Source organism: Zingiber officinale, chromosome 7B (genome assembly GCF_018446385.1).
Source record: "Zingiber officinale cultivar Zhangliang chromosome 7B, Zo_v1.1, whole genome shotgun sequence".
In the NCBI taxonomy this organism is placed as follows: domain Eukaryota; kingdom Viridiplantae; phylum Streptophyta; class Magnoliopsida; order Zingiberales; family Zingiberaceae; genus Zingiber; species Zingiber officinale.
Genome location: NC_055999.1, coordinates 105479685 through 105499482, shown reverse-complemented (window position 1 = coordinate 105499482; position 19798 = coordinate 105479685). Strand labels below are relative to the sequence as shown.

General features: G+C 40.0%; 1 pseudogene; it reads right to left on the bottom strand.

The window, feature by feature from the left end:
* Positions 1-49: 49 nt before the first annotated feature.
* LOC122004642 lies at positions 50-1489 on the bottom strand (annotated as a pseudogene).
* Between the last annotated feature and the right edge of the window lie 18309 nt (positions 1490-19798).

Here is a 19798-nt window from a genome sequence, read left to right as displayed (position 1 = left end):
TGTTCTTCCTATTTTTCTTTGGAAGCTGACCCTAATAATTGAAGATTTATCATTTTGTTTAATTTTAAATACAAATAAAAGTAATCTAAAGGAAAAGAAGAAATCAATTTAAGCCGTTTCCTAACTTCCATTGTCGAGCGAGCTGGAGACCTCGATTAATGGAGACGACGCCGTTTTGAGATCCTTATACGGCACCAGCGTCAGCCCTCGCCGCCGCCTCCACACACTGAACCCACCAGCCGCTGCTGCCGCTCCGGCGAACAAAACGCCGCTCACTGCCATCATCACCTTCTTCACTCTCCTCCTTCCGCCGCCGCCGCCGCCGCTGTCGCTGTCGCCGCCGTTGGCAACCACCGGAGTAATCGGGTAGTCCAATCGATAGCAGTACGCCGAGGAGTTGCGGTAGATCGCTCCCCAGCAACTGCAGTTCCGCTCGCACGAGCCCTCGCATTCCTCCAAAGACGCCACCTTTCTGTGCGCTGTCAGTCAATTCATCGTTAGCCAGATCGACGCCCTTCCTCATCAGGATGCGTAACTCGTTTGATCCAGCATCGCAGAAGTTGCCGGCGATCGCCGGCTGGCATACTCCCTTCTCCCTGACACAGCCGCATCCGCCGTCGGCCGAGTTGCAGAGACCGTAGGCGCCGCAGGATGTGGGGATCTCGCAAAGGTCGGCGATCGCCCGGAGATCCTCGATCCAGATGGATCCGTTCCAGTAGTAAGCGCGGAGGTTGCCGTCGGATTCCAGAGTCAGGAGCCGGAGCCCGTGGATTCTCCGATTGAAGGTGTTGAAAGGAAGCACGTTAACGGGGGCCGCCTCGGTTTGGTATATCCCTAAAAACCCCTCTCCCACTCTCGCGTAGATAGCTCCTCCGCCGGGGATGATCTGGGCCTCGGCTTCCAAGACGCTGTGCTTCCAGTACATCACCGGCGGAGCGCCTCCGGGGCCCGGGCAACGCGAGGAGGTGAGTAAAGGGGAGGGAAAGGGAAACATGGGTAAACAAAATTTTTACACTTGTTTGGGAGAGAGTGAACCATGAAGGGGAAGGGGAGAGAAGGGTAAAACTTCCCTTGCATGCTCGGGAATCAGTGAAATTCCTTACACCCCAAATTGGGGTGTAAAGAAGGGTAAGAAAAAATTATCCCAATTTTATCCTTATTTATATTTTCACATGCAAATTTATTAAAAAAATAAGAGGATATTTTTGTAAATTTGTATATTTAACCTTCATTTCCATCCCTTTGAATTTTCCCTCCCTTCCAAACAAGGGCAAGATAAATATATTACTTTCCCTCCCTTCCCCTTCCATCCCCTTCTATTAATGAACCTTATCTCACCCCATCCAAACAGAGGTAAAGGGCGAAGTTTCTCTCCCCCAATTTCATGGAGAACCTTCCATCCCTAGAAAATAGATCGCTTGCAGAGGTAAAACTTTTGACCTTGGACCAGCGTGTCGGAGGGAAAATCGAAGCTTTGCGAAAGAACCATGTCGGACTTCTCCGCCGTTGCCAGCTTTTGCACCTGGAGATTCGACGAGTTGAGGAGGACCACTCTGTCACTGGCGTTGGCCGAGAGGGAAACGGAGGCGGCGGCCCAACGTACGGGCCGCAAGAAGGCGACGCGCGCGCCAACGTCAAAGCGGTGAGGAGGAACCAAGGTGGAAGATAGCGAGGTCTAGGTGGCGAGAAGGTGCTAAAACTTGGAGTAGGAGGAGTCATAGTTGGCACAGAAACCTCTAACATCGCGTCCGACGCGGCGGACGGTGACGCTGCCGCTGCAGAAGGATGGAGGCAGGATCTTGGACAACTTTTTCCGGTCATAGAATGGTCTCTTTAGATGTATTACGCAAGTTTTAAATGGAAATTCAACATTGGTGAAGTTTTTGTTTTAAGTTTCCATGTAAATCATCATCAACCAAATGAAATGGAGCTAATCATCTCTCCCCCTCTAGCTTTCGGAGTGTCCCAACACTGCTTATCTAACATTTATATTGCAGCAGTTTTGATTTTGTAATTATTATAACATGTATAGTAATTATGATTTTATAATTGTTATAATATATATAACATTAATGGTTTCATAATTACTTATCCTATCCCGAAAGCTTCAAGGTTGACTTCCCGATATGTAAAAAAAAGAATACCCTCAAGAGATGACACAAGCAGTAGGATTTTTAAAGAAGTAGTAGAAGTGGTAGAAAAAACTCAGAGAAAAAGGGAAACAATCTTTACATTCTCTTTTCTTATTACGGTCTTTTTATATACTTTCTTCACACCTTTTACCTTCCTCATTATTGAGGTTTCATTTATTACAAGAGGAAATAATGAACCAATTATTGATTCATGAATCGTAAGGAATCTTCATTTTGCCTTCCTCTAGCTTTTAATGTATTTATTATTAATAAATCCATAATAAATGAATAAGAATATTAATTTGCTTCTTCCACTTGCTCCATTTTCTCACGCTTTTATGAACTCATATATAATATAGGCAGCGTTGGGTATTTAATGCACCATATTAATGTGATGATTTTTCTAATCGGTAACTCGGTAACTTGCTTACTTGAGCGATGCCAGAGTTAAGGCATGATCCCTCGAGACGTGTAAAGGTGTTAGGGTCGATTTGTAGCTAGGGGGGATGAATAGCCCGTCGCGCTTCGTTGTCTTGCTTTGATGATGAAGATATCCAACGGAAATACACACAAAGCACACTCACAACGCTAACGCTAGGATTTACTTGGTATCAACCTCAAGAAGAGGTGACTAATTCAAGGATCCGACCCTCACTCACTCATCCACTAATAAAACACTCATTCTCGGTAACTACCGAAGGCGGAGAAGCTACAACCTTTCAATATAAGAAGAAAGAAAAACAAGCGTATACAATACAAATCTTACAATATTTACACCCTAGCTTGTTTCTCCTTGTGTGGAACACTTCTTGATCTTGGAAGTGCAGAAACACTTTACTCCAAGAAGCTTCAAGATTTGGCGTGAACCTGTGAGAAATCGTCGCAAGAAGTGGAGAGGAAGAGATGCGGCGAAAGACACTCGACAACGACTTTATCCTGCGCAACGGTCGTCTCCCAATCGATTGATCGATTGATTGGGGAGGCTGAATCGATCGGCTGATCGATTCAGCCTTCTTTTGTGCTCTCTGGAAAATGGCATGAATCGATCGCCCGATCGATTCAGCTCTCTCGCGTCACACGCGATTTTCAACCCCCAATCGATCGACTGATTGATTAGCGGTGCCCAATCGATTGGCTGATCGAATGAGGATAGTTCTGTGCTCGTGACATTTCTTCCCAATCGATCAGTTGATCGATTGGGCTGCTATTTGTCGCATCACTGTGCCCAATCGATCAGCTGATCGATTGGGCTCGGTCCAATTTGATCACTTGATCAAATTGACCAACATCCGGTCAACCATGACCTATTGGGACTCCTCATGCCTAGCATCTGGTCAACTTTGACCTGCTGGGACTTCTTCGCCAAGTGTCCGGTCAATCCTTTGACCCACTTGGACTTTCCCTTCATGCCAAGTGTCCGGTCAACCTTGACCCACTTGGACTTACCGTCTTGTGCCAAGTGTCCGGTGCTCCATAATCCACTTGGACTTCCACCAGATGTCCGGTCACCCTTAACACATCTGGATTTTCTCGTGCCAAGTATCCAGTCAATCCTTTGACCTACTTGGGTTTCCCAACACCAGGTGTCCGGTCAACCTTGACCCACCTGGATTTCCACGTGTCTGACTTCACTCACCAGGTTTTTCCATCTGCCTAGTTTCACTCATTAGGATTTTCCATTTGCTTGACTTTACTCACCAGAGCTTTCCATCCGTCTGGTTTCACTCACCAAGACTTTCACCTAGCTTCACTCACTAGGGTTTTCATCTGGCTTCACTCACCAGGATTTTCTTCTACCCGGCTTCACTTACCGGGATTTTCACCTGCCTACCTTCACTCACTAGATCTTTCACCTATCTCCACTCACCAGGATTTTCCAACTGCCTAGTTTCACTTACTAGGTCTTTCACCTGACTTCACTCACTAGGATTTTTCCTTACCTAACATCTAGTTAGGACTTTGTCAGTCAAGTATCCGGTCAACCTTGACCTATTTGACTCTTCTTCACATCAAACTGGTCAGTCTTTGACCAAAGGGGAATTATATCAACAATCTCCCCAATTGGATGATTGCATCTGCAATCTCCATGTATTGTCAAACATAGAAATCCAAACATCAAGACTCAAGCTTGAGCCAAATCAAGTTTAGTCAACCAGGTCAACCTTGACATAAGGATATTGCACTAACAAAAGGTACTCAAGCGACCGCTTAGATGTTTGTCCGAGCAGGAGCGGGAACTCCACTTTAAAACCTGCTCGAGAAGGTTTGGAAATCATACGAGCTTGTCTTGGTAAATGAGTTGTCTGCTCCCGATCATCTTGATATCACTCGAGTGGTGTATCTCCCTTCTCCAACCCTGATTTTGACTGGCGTCCCACTTGCTTTGTTGACCCTTAGACGTCACATAGTACCTTCAATGAACCATCACATCACAAGCCTTCCCCTTTGGTCCAGTCAAAGGAAGTGCCAAACTGACTGACTGGAAGTGTGACTGAGTAAAATGCTGATTATTACTGCCATGTGGAGAGAGAGAGAGAGAGAATCTCTAGAATAACCTGAGAGATTTGTTCATTTATGAGTTGTGACGCACATTAATGATGCATGCCATGATTGGTGACGTGTACCTTGTTGGGATATGTCGATGCGGATGCATTGTTGAATACGTTTCATAAATGTGCGCAATGGAAAAAAGTAATAATAATCCCTAATTATTGCATCACACACATCACACGCATACAAGGATACAACATGTCAAACATGATCGCATAATTAAAATTTTACGGGAAGTAAATTTATACTAGGTATACCTTACGGATGACCTATAACGTGAAGGACATCAACCGTAACGGTGTTGTCGAACATCACCTCTATTCGTATCCACGCCGATCTCCTCAAGACAACTCCTTGAGTACAAGTCTCTCTTTGGAAGTTATTAGCCACGAGTGAAGAAGAGAGATCAAGAGGAAGAAGAAGAGAAGAACACAAGGAAGAGGTTTTCTCTCTTGTGGTGGTCACGGCAACAAGAGGGAGCACCCTCTTGTTGGCGGCGGGAGAGAGAGGAGAGGAAGAGGAGGATTGAGTTTCCAAAAGCCAATTAACCAAATAATAAAACTTGTATCTAATTCTCTCCCAATTACATCTATATATAATCCTCTTTAATGAGTTGGATTAGAAAGCCCAAATCCAACTCATTATCTTTTAACTAAAAATTAGCCCATTAACCCCTTGGTTTGGTTCACAACTAAACCAATTTTGTTCATGACTAATTCATAATTAAACCAAATATGGTTCAACTCTACCATAAGAGATGTAGCTCATCTGCGCTTCCATCATATCAAATATTTTCATATTTGTCTTATATATGATCCAACTAAACATTTATCTCTTGATCTAAGAATCATATTTTTTAACTTATTTTATGTCTTTTAGAGACTCGTTAGTGTGTGTGATCCAATAGATTCTCAGTTTATCTTAGTTGTCCATAATTAACTGCTTAATTATAGAATGATCATGAGTGACACTTAATAGTACATCATGATCTCCAATTAACTGAAAAATTACAGTTGATCTCAGAACTAATTCCGAATCCTTAAATAGCTACAGTGAGTTATGTCTAGTTCCTTTCACTCGTCTTATATTCACTTGATTCAAGACATGGTCTATGTGTCTGCCCACTAGGATGACTACATTACACCTAGCCCAAGTAATACTTCCTCGTTTTACAGATTCAAATTACTCGTACATGTGTACAAGAGTCTCATACTCTTAACAAGTGATGCTTTGGCCAAAGACTTTAAGTAATAATCTTAACGAGTGACCATAGGGTACATGTCTCCTCGCAAGGAGCGGTGAATCCTCTATGGGCTATTCAAATATCTTCGGGTATTTCGACTTATACCCAATTATCCCGGGTCCATACCTCAATAAGGTGCTTGCTTAAGATGTCAAAGTATAAGTCTCTATGACCAAGATGACTTGTATACCTCAAGTCGAAGGAAACTCGCACTTGAGCTATAGTAAGAACTTCACAGATATATCCATATATATAGATAACTATATGAAGTTTTACAGCAAGTCACTCTAATGAAATAGTTACCATAACTAGCATTCACGTTTAACTCTCAGCATCCCAATTGTTGGAGTGTATACTGAAAGCCTAAGTTTTGTAAACATTCATTATGAATAAAGAATCACATTTGGTCAAATTATCTACATTTGTTTGTAGTTGTTCATTTAATTTATATTGTAGATAACATAGTATGTGGTGTCACATACAGAAGATGATGTTATCAGTACCTTATAAATTATAAACAGTAGCTCACGACTAAAATGGAAAGGAACAAACCATTAGAAGGTCGTAGTGTAATTAGGTATTAGTTTATCTTGACTATATAATTACACTAGTACACTCAGAGTGTATTGAGTAGGACCATTAAAGGTCGTTTCTTTTATACTGACTTTATAAAGGAACAAAGACCTCAGTTATTATGGAAGTGTGTGCTCTTAATCCTAATATAATAACAAGCACATATGTTTGATATTTATTTCTTTAATTTATCAATGGGTGAGATTTAGTTCGATGAATCAATAAACCCGATAAGTTGGGAAATGGTATCACTTATAGTGTGTGTTGTTGATTATAGAAGGAAACTGTGTCCTAGAGATACTAGGTTGATAATGTCCCCAAGAGGAGCTCATAAGGATTGTCATGTGAAACCCTCGCAGTGGACTTAGTCCGACATGACGATAAGGTTGAGTGGTACTACTCTTGGACTTAGATATTAATTAAATGAGTTGTCAGTAACTCACTTAATTAGTGGACATTCGATATCTTAAACACAGGGAGACTAACACGCTCATAATAAGAAGGAGCCCAAAAATGTAATTTGGGATTGGTGCGGTAGTTCAATAATAGTTCTCTAGTGGAATGAATTATTATTGATAAAATTAAGTTGTGTGTTCGGGGCGAACACGGGATGCTTAATTTTATCGGGAGACCAAAACCAATTCCTCCTCTCGGTCCCTATCGTAGCCTCTTATTTATAGAGTACTATACCCACCTATACCCACCTTCTATACCCACCAATAAGGGGCCGGCCAAGCTAGCTTGGGAACCAAGCTAGGGCCGGCCTAGGTATGAATTTGGGTGGCCGGCCCTAGCTTGAACCCAAGCTAGTGGGGGCCGGCCAAATTAAATTAAAAAGGGATTTTAATTTTAATTTTTATTATGTGGAAGAAATAATTTATTAAAGAGAATTAAAATTAAAATATCTCTCTTGTAAAAGATCTACAAAAGATTAAAGAAAGAGATTAGATCTCTTTCATAATTTGTAGATTGGTGAGATATTTTATTTTCTCTTTAAAATTATCCACATATTGATGAAATTAAAATTATAGAAATTTTCTTTTATCAACCATGAAGAGATTTTTAAAGAGAAATTTTATTTTTTAAAATTTTCGGAAACAAATTAGGAAGTTTTAATTTGTTGATTGAAACTCTCCTAATTTGCTCTTTTGATTGTGGCCGACCATCACAAGGTTGATTGGGAAATTTTATTTTATTTTTCTCAATTAATTCATGTCAAGGAAAATTAAGGAAATTTTATTGTAATTAAATTTCCTAATTTGCCTAGGCCAAGGAATATAAAAGAAGGGGTAGGGGTGCCTTCATGAGATACAACCTCTATTATTTTCTCTCCCTCTTTCCTTGGTATTGTGGCCGGCCATCATCTCTTCTCTTCTTCCTCTTTGTGGTGGCCGAAACTCTCTATTGCTTGGAGCTCTTGTGGAGGCCGGATACTACTTGGAGAAGAAGAAGAAGAAGGAGAGGAAGCTTGCATCTCTTAGAGCTTGGTTGGTGGTTTTCTTCTTCCTTGGTGAAGCTTTCTTGTTTTGGCCGAACCTAGCTAGGAGGAGAAGAAGGTGCTTGGTGGTTTCTCATCTTGGAAGATCGTTGCCCACACAACGTCCGAGGTTAGAAGAGGAATACGGTAGAAGATCAAGAGGTTTTTCTACAAGGTATAACTAGTAATTTTTCTTTCCGCATCATGCTAGTTATTTATGGAAATAATACCAAATACAAGAGGCTTACGTTCTAGAATTTCGAATATGTTTTTCGATGTTGTGTTCTTTTGTATTTTCTTTTCCTTATGATTTGATTGTTCTCTTTGGTTAACCTAAAGTTATTTTAGAAAATTAAATATTAGCTTTCTATAAAAGGTTTTGTCTAGTCGGTGGTGGTTGCTCCCATATCCAAGAAGGCCATGTGCCTCGCCACGTCAGTACTGGGAACCAATTATGGAAATTAATATTTAATGGAATTAATAACTTAAGGAGACTTGGGTCGAACGTGTTAAGTTCCGCAGGAGATCCAAGTCAAAACCTAAAAGAACAAATAGATTAAGTTTTGGATCAAACGTGTTAAGTTCCGCAGGCGATCCAAAATTTAATTTAAAAGAACACATGGTAGCTAGGAAAAGGTTCAGACCTTTGTATAAAAATTTTGTACAGTGGAACCTATAGGTTTTCCGAGTAGCAACCAACAATTGGTATCAGAGCTAGGGTTTTACCTCTGTGTATTTGGTATTTAGTTTAATTATGCACATGTCATGCATAATTTAGGCAGGTTAATAGTAGGATGTGCTAACTTTGTGGATGCAGGATCCAACTATTATGGCTTTTAGTTATTATGTGTGTGATTGGACCCTTGGACATGTCAAGGGCATTTATATGTGTGTGCATGATTGTATTGAAATACAGCAGGAGCTGTATTTAGTTTTATTAGGATTTTATTTTTGATCTAGATACATGTACATTCCTTTTATGGAATATAGGATCAAAAATGTAAAATTCTATTTATGTCGCGGATCGAATATTGCAAAGCGTGGAACCTTCTAAGGACCAGAGGCGCAGCGGAACTAGGAGCAAGATGGATGCGACAGCTAGACCCGGTGGCGGTGGCCAAATATGGCAGCAGCTTGGGATGACAACACACGTAGGACAACTAGAGATAAAAGCCATAATAGTTGAAAATTAGTTTCTCTATTTATTGCTTTTATATTGTGCTGTGTGTGCATGTTAGTTTACAAGTAAAGTAGGCTAGCATAGTTAAAATTCCTCATTTATAAATAACTAAGTGGGAGAGAGAATTTTAAATAAATCCCATGGTCTCCATTACTGGTTTGTAAGTGATGCAAACAAGCTTGCGCGTTGGCTCTGAGTGCCTTCCTCCATAACGGATGAGCTTGTTTGCGGATCACTAGAACAGACTTCCATTTTTGGATGACTATAGGAAGTTAATTAAGAGCGTGTGATCTTCCCCAACGGAAGGGGCACAATCTTATTAATGGACTTAGTGTCAAGTAATGGTGTACACTTAGACACATCTAATAGTATCTTCCCCAACGGAGTCACTGCTATTATTTGTGTGACCAAATAATACCAACTATTAATTTTATTTGTCAAAAGTTAGGTTGACAAGATAATAAAATTAATGGGTTAAAACCCTCCTTTACAAATGTTGAATTTGTATACGTCCACACTAACGTGGCATACAAAATTCACGGTGTTATGAGGTGTTGGTTAATTTAAAATAGTATTGTTTGAGGAATCAATATTATTCTAAATTTAGAGTTCTGACCAAAAGTTATTTGTGATTCTTAGGATGACTTTCAACCCACTGTCCATCATACTTCAACAGAATAGACTTACTGGACCTAATTACATAGATTGGAAAAGGAACCTGGACATTGTTCTGACTGCTGAAAGCTATAAATTTGTACTGACTGAACCTTGTCCTGATGCACCCACTGGTGAATCTACCCAAGAGGAGATTGAATATCATAAGAGATGGGTAAAGGCAGATGAGATGGCGCGGTGTTACATTTTGGCTTCAATGTCAAATGTATTGCAACATCAGCATCAAGATTTACCAACAGCTTATGATATTATGAACAATCTCAAGGAACTCTTTGGTCATCGGGATAGGGCTTCTAGACAAGAAGCTATGAGAAAGATAATGACAACCACCATGCAAGAGGGTACTCCTGTAAGGGATCATATCCTAAAGATGATGGCTTATCCGAACGAGATACGGATCCTTGGAGGAGAAATTGATGGGAAACCCAGATCGATATGATCCTCCAAACGCTACCTAGAAGTTTTGAGCCCGAACTATAATATGAATAAGAGGATTTATTCATTAGGGGAACTACTGATAGAACTTCAAGCAGAAGGATTATTTCATCATAATTCTCAAATTCACTTTCTTGAAAATGGTTCTACTTCTAAACCGAGAGGAAAGAAGAAGAAACAAGCTGGCTCAAGAAAGAAAGTGAATAAATCTCAGTACTGGATTTAAAGTCGGAGTGAAGAAGCCAAGGGCAAGTGCTTCATCTCGAAGCAGAACATTGGAAAGCGGACTGTCCTCGTAGGAACCAAAACAAAGGTATATCTCATGCTCTAGTTGTTGAAACATGTTTAGCGGTGTTATCTACCAGCACCTGGTGTGTAGATACGGGAGCCACTGATCATGTCTGCAATTCCTTGCAGGGGTTCCAGGAAACCCAACGACTATCTGAAGGAGAGATTACCGTCTACATGGGCAATGCTACTAAGGTGGCAGCTGTTGCAGTGGGAGACGTCTACTTATCTTTTAGTAGAAATAAAAATTTGATTTTAAGAAATTATCTTTATGTACCCAGTTTTAGAAAGAATTTAATTTCGGTTTCTAAACTGTTTTTAAATGGATATTCAGTTTCTTTCAGTAACGATGTAGTTATTAAAAGAAATAAAGTGATTATCTGTTCTGGTGCATTAGTTGGTAATTTGTATACTTTAAATTCAATTTCTTCCACAAAGCAAAACATGGAAATTTATAACTCATCTTCTAATTCTAATAAGAGAAAAGAACCTTCGGAAATGAACCAAGCATATCTTTGGCATCTAAGGCTTGGTCATATTAACTTAAGTTGGATTCAGAGGCTTATAGCCGATGGACTTTTGAGTTCATTAGAGTTGGAAAATTTTCCAACTTGTGAATCCTGCTTAGAAGGTAAAATGACCAAAAGGCCATTCAAGGCCAAGGGGTATAGAGCCAAAGAAGTGTTAGAATTGGTTCACTCTGATTTGTGTGGTCCTATGTCTGTCCAAGCGAGAGGAGGTTTTGAATATTTTATCTCTTTCATAGACGATTATTCAAGATACGGATACATTTACCTAATGCGCCGCAAGTCCGAGTGCTTTGATAAGTTCAAAGAATACAAGGCTGATGTGGAGAAACGATTAGGTAAAAGTATCAAGACACTACGATTTGATCGTGGTGGCGAATACCTCTTAGGAGAGTTTAGGAATTACTTATCAGAGGCTGAGATTCAATCCCAATTGCCTGCACCTGGAACACCCCAACAGAATGGTGTAGCAGAACGAAGGAATATGACTCTTATGGAGATGGTTAGATCGATGATGAGTTATTCAGAATTACCAAATTCATTTTGGGGATATGCTCTGGAAACAACAGTATACGTTCTGAACTTAGTACCTTCTAAATCAGTTTCTTCTACTCCCATAGAATTGTGGAATGGGCGAAAACCCAGTCTAAGACATATTCGGATTTGGGGTAGTCCAGCACATGTGCTAAAACCAGATGCTGATAAGTTAGAATCTCGTACAGAAGTTCGCGTGTTTGTAGGATATCCCAAAGGAACGAAAGGAGGTTTATTTTATAGTCCTAAAGACCAGAAGGTCATTGTTAGCACCAATGCCCAGTTTTTAGAAGAAGACTATATAATGGATCACAAGCCCAGTAGTAAAGTTGTTTTAGAAGAACTTAGAGAGGACACGTCTACTTCAGTACCAACAGTACAAGATGAAGTACCACAAGAGACTGCAACACGTGTCACACATGATACACAACCACAGACAGTGCCTCATCGTAGTGGGAGGGTTGTAAGGCAGCCTGATAGATTCATGTTTTTGGGAGAGTCTTCGGACTTGATCCCGGGTAAACATGAACCTGATCCCCGAACATATGACGAAGCACTCCAAGATATAGATGTAGCATCTTGGCAAAAGGCAATGAATTCTGAAATAGAGTCTATGTACTCTAATAAGGTCTGGGAGCTTGTAGAACCACCTGATGGTATAAAAGCCGTTGGATGCAAGTGGATCTACAAAAGGAAAAGAGGGACAGACGGGAAGGTAGAAACCTTCAAAGCTAGGCTTGTTGCGAAAGGGTACACTCAGAAAGAGGGAATCGATTATGAGGAAACCTTTTCACCGGTAGTCATGCTTAAGTCTATCCGGATACTCTTATCCATTGCTGCTCATATGGATTATGAGATTTGGCAAATGGATGTCAAGACAGCTTTCCTTAATGGAAGTCTTGAAGAGAACATCCATATGAAGCAACCAGAAGGGTTCATTGAAAAAGGCAAAGAGCATCTAGTGTGCAAGCTCAATCGGTCCATTTATGGACTAAAGCAAGCTTCAAGATCTTGGAACATCCGGTTTAATGAAGTAATCCAGTCATATGGATTTATTCAAAGTCCGGATGAGTCTTGTGTATATAAGAAGTGTAACGGAAATGTGGTGGTATTTCTTGTACTATACGTAGATGATATTTTGTTAATTGGCAACAATGTCAAGGTATTATCAGATGTAAGGGTATGGTTGTCCAAACAATTTGATATGAAGGACTTAGGAGATTGTGCACACATTCTTGGGATCAAAGTTATAAGGGATCGTAAGAAAAGAATGTTGTGTCTGTCCCAAGCTTCATATATAGATACAATCCTTGCTTGTTTTAGCATGCAGGATTCCAAGAAAGGTTTCTTACCTTTTAGACATGGAGTAGCTCTATCTAAAGAGATGTCTCCAAAGACATCAAAAGAGATAGAGGACATGAAAGCAGTTCCTTATGCTTCGGCTGTAGGAAGCCTAATGTATGCAATGCTATGTACGAGAACTGATATCTGTTTTACCTTGGGCATGGTCAGCAGATATCAGAGTAACCCTGGACAAGGACATTGGACTGCGGTAAAGCATATATTAAAGTACTTGAGAAGGACTAGAGATTATATGCTAGCTTATCAAGCAGACGATTTGCTCCCTGTGGGTTACACGGATTCAGATTTCCAATCAGATAGGGATAACAGTAAGTCTACATCAGGCTATGTGTTTACTTTAGGAGGTGGAGCCATTTCATGGAGGAGTGTTAAGCAGAAATGCGTTTCGGACTGGAAGCTGAGTATGTAGCAGCCTCTGAGGCAGCTAAAGAAGCAGTATGGCTCAGGAACTTTCTAATGGACTTAGATGTGATTCCTGGTTTGCCCAAAATCATCACAATTTATTGTGATAATAGCGGTGCAGTTGCAAACTCGAAGGAACCATGAGCCCATAAGGCAAGTAAACATATAGAGCGCAAGTACCACCTGATACGAGATATTGTGAAGCGAGGAGAAGTTGTCATCGCCAAGATTGCATCAGCGGATAACCTGGCAGATCCTTTCACTAAGGCCGTTCCGGCGAAAGCTTTCGATCGACATGTGGAGGGAATGGGAATCAGATGTATGGTAGAAGATATGACAGCTTAGTCATTAGTATAAGTGGGAGATTGTTGGAGTGTATACTGAAAGCCTAAGCTTTGTAAACATTCATTATGAATAAAGAATCACATTTGGTCAAATTGTCTACATTTGTTTGTAGTTGTTCATTTAATTTATATTGTAGATAACATAGTATGTGGTGTCACATACAGAAGATGATGTTATCAGTACCTTATAAATTATAAACAGTAGCTCACGACTAAAATGGAAAGGAACAAACCATTAGAAGGTCGTAATGTAATTAGGTATTAGTTTATCTTGACTATATAATTACACTAGTACACTCAGAGTGTATTGAGTAGGACCATTAGAGGTCGTTTCTTTTATACTGACTTTATAAAGGAACAAAGACCTCAGTTATTATGGAAGTGTGTGCTCTTAATCCTAATATAATAACAAGCACATATGTTTGATATTTATTTCTTTAATTTATCAATGGGTGAGATTTAGTTCGATGAATCAATAAACCCGATAAGTTGGGAAATGGTATCACTTATAGTGTGTGTTGTTGATTATAGAAGGAAACTGTGTCCTAGAGATACTAGGTTGATAATGTCCCCAAGAGGAGCTCATAAGGATTGTCATGTTAAACCCTGCAGGTGGACTTAATCCGACATGACGATAAGGTTGAGTGGTACTACTCTTGGACTTAGATATTAATTAAATGAGTTGTCAGTAACTCACTTAATTAATGGGCATTCGATATCTTAAACACAGGGAGACTAACACACTCATAATAAGAAGGAGCCCAAAAATGTAATTTGGGATTGGTGCGATAGTTCAATAATAGTTCTCTAGTTGAATGAATTATTATTGATAAAATTAAGTTGTGTGTTCGGGGCGAACACGGGATGCTTAATTTTATCGGGAGACCAAAACCAATTCCTCCTCTCGGTCCCTATCGTAGCCTCTTATTTGTAGAGTTCTATACCCACCTATACCCACCTTCTATACCCACCAATAAGGGGCCGGTCAAGCTAGCTTGGGAAACAAGCTAGGGTCGGCCTAGGTATGAATTTGGGTGGCCGACCCTAGCTTGAACCCAAGCTAGTGGGGGCCGGCCAAATTAAATTAAAAAGAGATTTTAATTTTAATTTTTATTATGTGGAAGAAATAATTTATTAAAGAGAATTAAAATTAAAATATTTCTCTTGTAAAAGATCTACAAAAGATTAAAGAAAGAGATTAGATCTCTTTCCTAATTTGTAGATTGGTGAGATATTTTATTTTCTCTTTAAAATTATCCACATATTGATGAAATTAAAATTATAGAAATTTCCTTTTATCAACCATGAAGATATTTTTAAAGAGAAATTTTATTTTTTAAAATTTTCGGAAACAAATTAGGAAGTTTTAATTTGTTGATTGAAACTCTCCTAATTTGCTCTTTTGATTGTGGCCGGCCATCACAAGGTTGATTGGGAAATTTTATTTTATTTTTCTCAATTAATTCATGTCAAGGAAAATTAAGGAAATTTTATTGTAATTAAATTTCCTAATTTGCCTAGGCCAAGGAATATAAAAGAAGGGGTAGGGGTGCCTTCATGAGATACAACCTCTATTATTTTCTCTCCCTCTTTTCCTTGGTATTGTGGCCGGCCATCATCTCTTCTCTTCTTCTTCTTTGTGGTGGCCGAAACTCTCTATTGCTTGGAGCTCTTGTGGAGGCCGGATACTACTTGGAGAAGAAGAAGAAGAAGGAGAGGAAGCTTGCATCTCTTAGAGCTTGGTTAGTGGTTTTCTTCTTCCTTGGTGAAGCTTTCTTGTTTTGGCCGAACCTAGCTAGGAGGAGAAGAAGGTGCTTGGTGGTTTCTCATCTTGGAAGATCGTTGCCCACACAACGTCCGAGGTTAGAAGAGGAATACGGTAGAAGATCAAGAGGTTTTTCTACAAGGTATAACTAGTAATTTTTCTTTCCGCATCATGCTAGTTATTTATGAAAATAATACCAAATACAAGAGGCTTACGTTCTAGAATTTCGAATATGTTTTTCGATGTTGTGTTCTTTTGTATTTTCTTTTCCTTGTGATTTGATTGTTCTCTTTGGTTAACCTAAAGTTATTTTAGGAAATTAAATATTAGCTTTCTATAAAAGGTTTTGTCTAGTCAGTGGTGGTTGCTCCCATATCCAAGAAGGTCATGTGCCTCGCCACGTCAGTACTGGGAACCAATTATGGAAATTAATATTTAATGGAATTAATAACTTAAGGAGACTTGGGTCGAACGTGTTAAGTTCCGCAGGAGATCCAAGTCAAAACCTAAAAGAACAAATAGATTAAGTTTTGGATCAAACGTGTTAAGTTCCGCAGGCGATCCAAAATTTAATTTAAAAGAACACATGGTAGCTAAGAAAAGGTTCAGACCTTTGTACAAAAATTTTGTACAGTGGAACCTATAGGTTTTTCGAGTAGCAACCAACACCAATATCTCCAGCCAGTGAGAAAAGAGCTGCTTGGCGAACCAATGAATATAACCCGTGCTAGTCTTATAGAATTGATGATGTCCAAATGCATCAATTCGACATCTAGGGAAATTCTAATACGTTTATAATTGCACATATAGAGATAATCACTAGTTGTGATCTAATCACAATTTCTCTCATACTATGATTGTATTATGGACATTCAGTAAATGAGTTTAAGACAATCAAATATATAATATGCACTCAAATAATGAATCTATATTTAGTAAAATTCGTAAGGCGATTACATTAGGGCATCCCTCAAATTCTAACATGCATATCATTGGACCAATAGCATAACGAGTCACCTCGTATTGAGTTAAGGTCATATCGCTGTAACATCAAGTGATGTGATCGATTACTATGTATGCCTCATGATGGTCATGTTGAATCCGACGACCCAAACTAAATCTCGCCTTTCGTAACATCTTGGATCTGACAACTATTATAGAGGAATCGAAGGTATATTAGGGTTTCCCCTCTTCCTCTAACACCCATTTTGTTAGATTTTATGGAATGTCCTAAATCAATCACCTTTTAATTTTTACTATTTATTTGATAAATATATATTCACTATTTGAGTGCATATTATATGTTTGAATAGTCTTAAGCTCATTTACTCAATGTCTGCAATACAATTCATAATATGAGAGAATTTGTGATTGAATCACAACTTGTGATTATCTCTACATGTGTAATTATGAACGTATTAAAATTTTCTTAGTCGTCGAATTGGTGCATTCGGACATCATTAATTTTGTAAGACTAGTATAAGTTATACTCTTTGGTTCGACCAAACAACTGTTTCTCACTAGTTGGAGATATTGGAATGTCGATAGTTAAACACAGATGCTAATTATGCTAACTATTTCATTAGACTGACTTGTTGTAAAACTTCATATGATTCTCTATATATATGGATATGTTTGTGAAGTTCTTACTATAGCTCGAGTGCGAGTTTCCTTTGACTTGAGGTATACAAGTCATCTGTTGAAGCAATCTAGGTGCCCTAGGTTTTGATGTTTGGGCAAAGGTTTAAGTTAGGTTTATTGTTGTATTTGATATGCATTGTGAGTGTGCAGGATATAGGTACAACAAGGAAAGTCCAAGTGTGATCTTGGTAAAGGAGAAAAGTCCAAGAATGAGTCTTGGCGGTGTAAGTCCAAGCATGTAGTCTTGGCAACGTAAGTCCAAGTGTGACTTGGCAATGGATGAAGTCCCGTAGGTGGCAAAGGAAGACCCGATAATATAGACAAGGCCGAAGGAAGCTCCAGAAGGCAAGACGTGAAGGATGGGGAGACATCCGAGGGACGCGAGGCTGATGGAGGAGGCTAGAAGGCTAGGTCTAGGTTGGTCGGGCGAGGACGAGTGCATGAGAGATTGTACTCGGAGTAAAATCCTAGTTTTAGGGGTTTACTGTAGCAGTTACTGTAGCGTTACTGTAGCAGTCGACTGGTGCATGGACCAGTCGACTGATGCACTGTAGCAGAGAGCCATTGAGAGAGTCGTTGGGCTGGCACCAGTCGACTGGTGCATGGACCAGTCGACTGGTAACAGGCAAATCAGGTTGCTGATTTTTTCCAAGCTCTATAAGAAGGAGCTTGGTATGGCCGGCCAAGGTGACGAAATTAGACTTGGTTAAAGCCTAATTAGTAGTCACCAAACGTGATCAAGGTTCTCTTGTGTCCAAGTGTTCTTGGTTGGTGTTGTGGTGAGGTTTCTCCACCCACAAGGAGTTGCTTGAGTAGTCGGAGTTTGCCGGGGGTTAATCCACCGAAGGATCGGGATCATCCACCTTACGGACAACCGTGGAGTAGGAGCAAGTTATCTCCGAACCATGTTACATTGACGTGCATTGGTTTGCATTTCCTTTCTTTGTCTTTAGCTTTCATATTCGTATTTAGTTTCGTATTATTCCGCTGTGCAACTAACGAATACGTAGGAAGCCATCGATTTGGGTGAGACGCTATTCACCCCCCTCTAGCGGGCATCAAGGTCCCAACAAGTGGTATCAGAGCGAGGTCGCTCTTCTACGGACTAACCGCCAAGAGAGCAAGAAGCTAGAGGAAGAAGAAGATGGAGTCCGAAGGATTGCTCGGATGGGATATCCGAATTCCACCTCCGTACGACAAAGAAGACTTCAATTATTGGAGGAAGCGATTGGAGACATGGTTCCAAATGGATTTGAACCAATGGGTTGTCTTGAGTGACCCATTTGAAGCTCCTACAGACAAGAAGGGTAAACGCCTCCGACCTCGGCATTGGACCGAAGAGCAACGAGAGCAATCGGAGGCGGACAAGGAGGTAACGAGAATTTTGCATAATTTACTACCTTCTAATATTTTGTTGAGTGTAGGTGAAACCACAAATGCAAGTGATCTTTGGAAAAAGATCATTGCCTATCATGAAGACACTATAAAAATCCAAGGAGTGGAAGAGCCCAAGGAGAATGACTCATTGGTCTAAGAAGAGAAGGACAAATCCGATGTTGACAAGAGGTCAACATTCGAAGTGGAAAAGGAAGAGGAGGAAGAGAAAGAGAAGGAAGAGGTGGAAGAGGAGAGATCTTCCACATCCTCAAGAGATGAAGAAGTGGAAGAGTCCACATTTTCAAGTGAAGAGGAAGAAGAGAAATCCGAGGAAGAGGAGATCTTGGAAGCTCAACCCTCTACCTCAACTACCAAGAAGAGCATAAAAGACCACATCAAATGTTTTGAGTGTGGTAAGATGGGGCACTACAAGAGTAGGTGTCCTTCGCTCAAGAAGATAAAGGAGGTAAACCCTAAACTCACTAAAGTTAATTTAGAAACTAATGTGAGTTGTAGGAAGAAGAAGAAGGAGAAGAAGCACATTAGGTGCTTTACATGTGGTGAGTGGGGTCACTACCACACAAAGTGCCCAAGGAGAGGAGAGCTCAAGAAATTGGCGCACTTGAAGAAGTGGGAGAAGAAGGGAGCTTCCAAGGTAAAAACCAAGGTATCATTTAATGAATCCATTCCGTTGACACATGATAAAAAGCATGCTAGAAATAACTCTTATCATCTTAATGCTATTTATCATGAGAATAGGAGGCATGATAACCTTAAGGATAAATATATTCCTCCTCGTGCTAGATTTACCACACCTAAGGTTAGGAAGGTAAATAACAACTTAGGCAATAACACCAAGGATTTTAGATATAAGCCTAAAAGTAGAAATGCTCAAAGATTAAATGAAAAATCAAAATCTAGGGATTTATGGAGTGAAAATCAAGTCTTGAGGACAAGACTTGATCATTTAGAAAAGACCTTAGCAAGAATGAAAAACATGCTTAGGGGTCAAAATGAGCATAACCTAGGAAAAGCTAGACAAGAGCCATCCAATGGCGATAGGGGTTTGGGATACAAACCTAAAGCCAAGGAGGATGTGACTTCCTTTCATAGGGTTCCATATAGCTATGGGGTCAACCATAGGTGTAGAGGTCAAGTCAGAGATACTAGGAAAGGAATCCCTAAGAGTACTTTTGACAAGACAAATGTGACTAAGACTTCTAAGAAGTCTAATAAAGTCACAAAGAAGGTTACAAGGGAAGTTATTCCTCGAAGTGACCTAGTAGAGGTGAC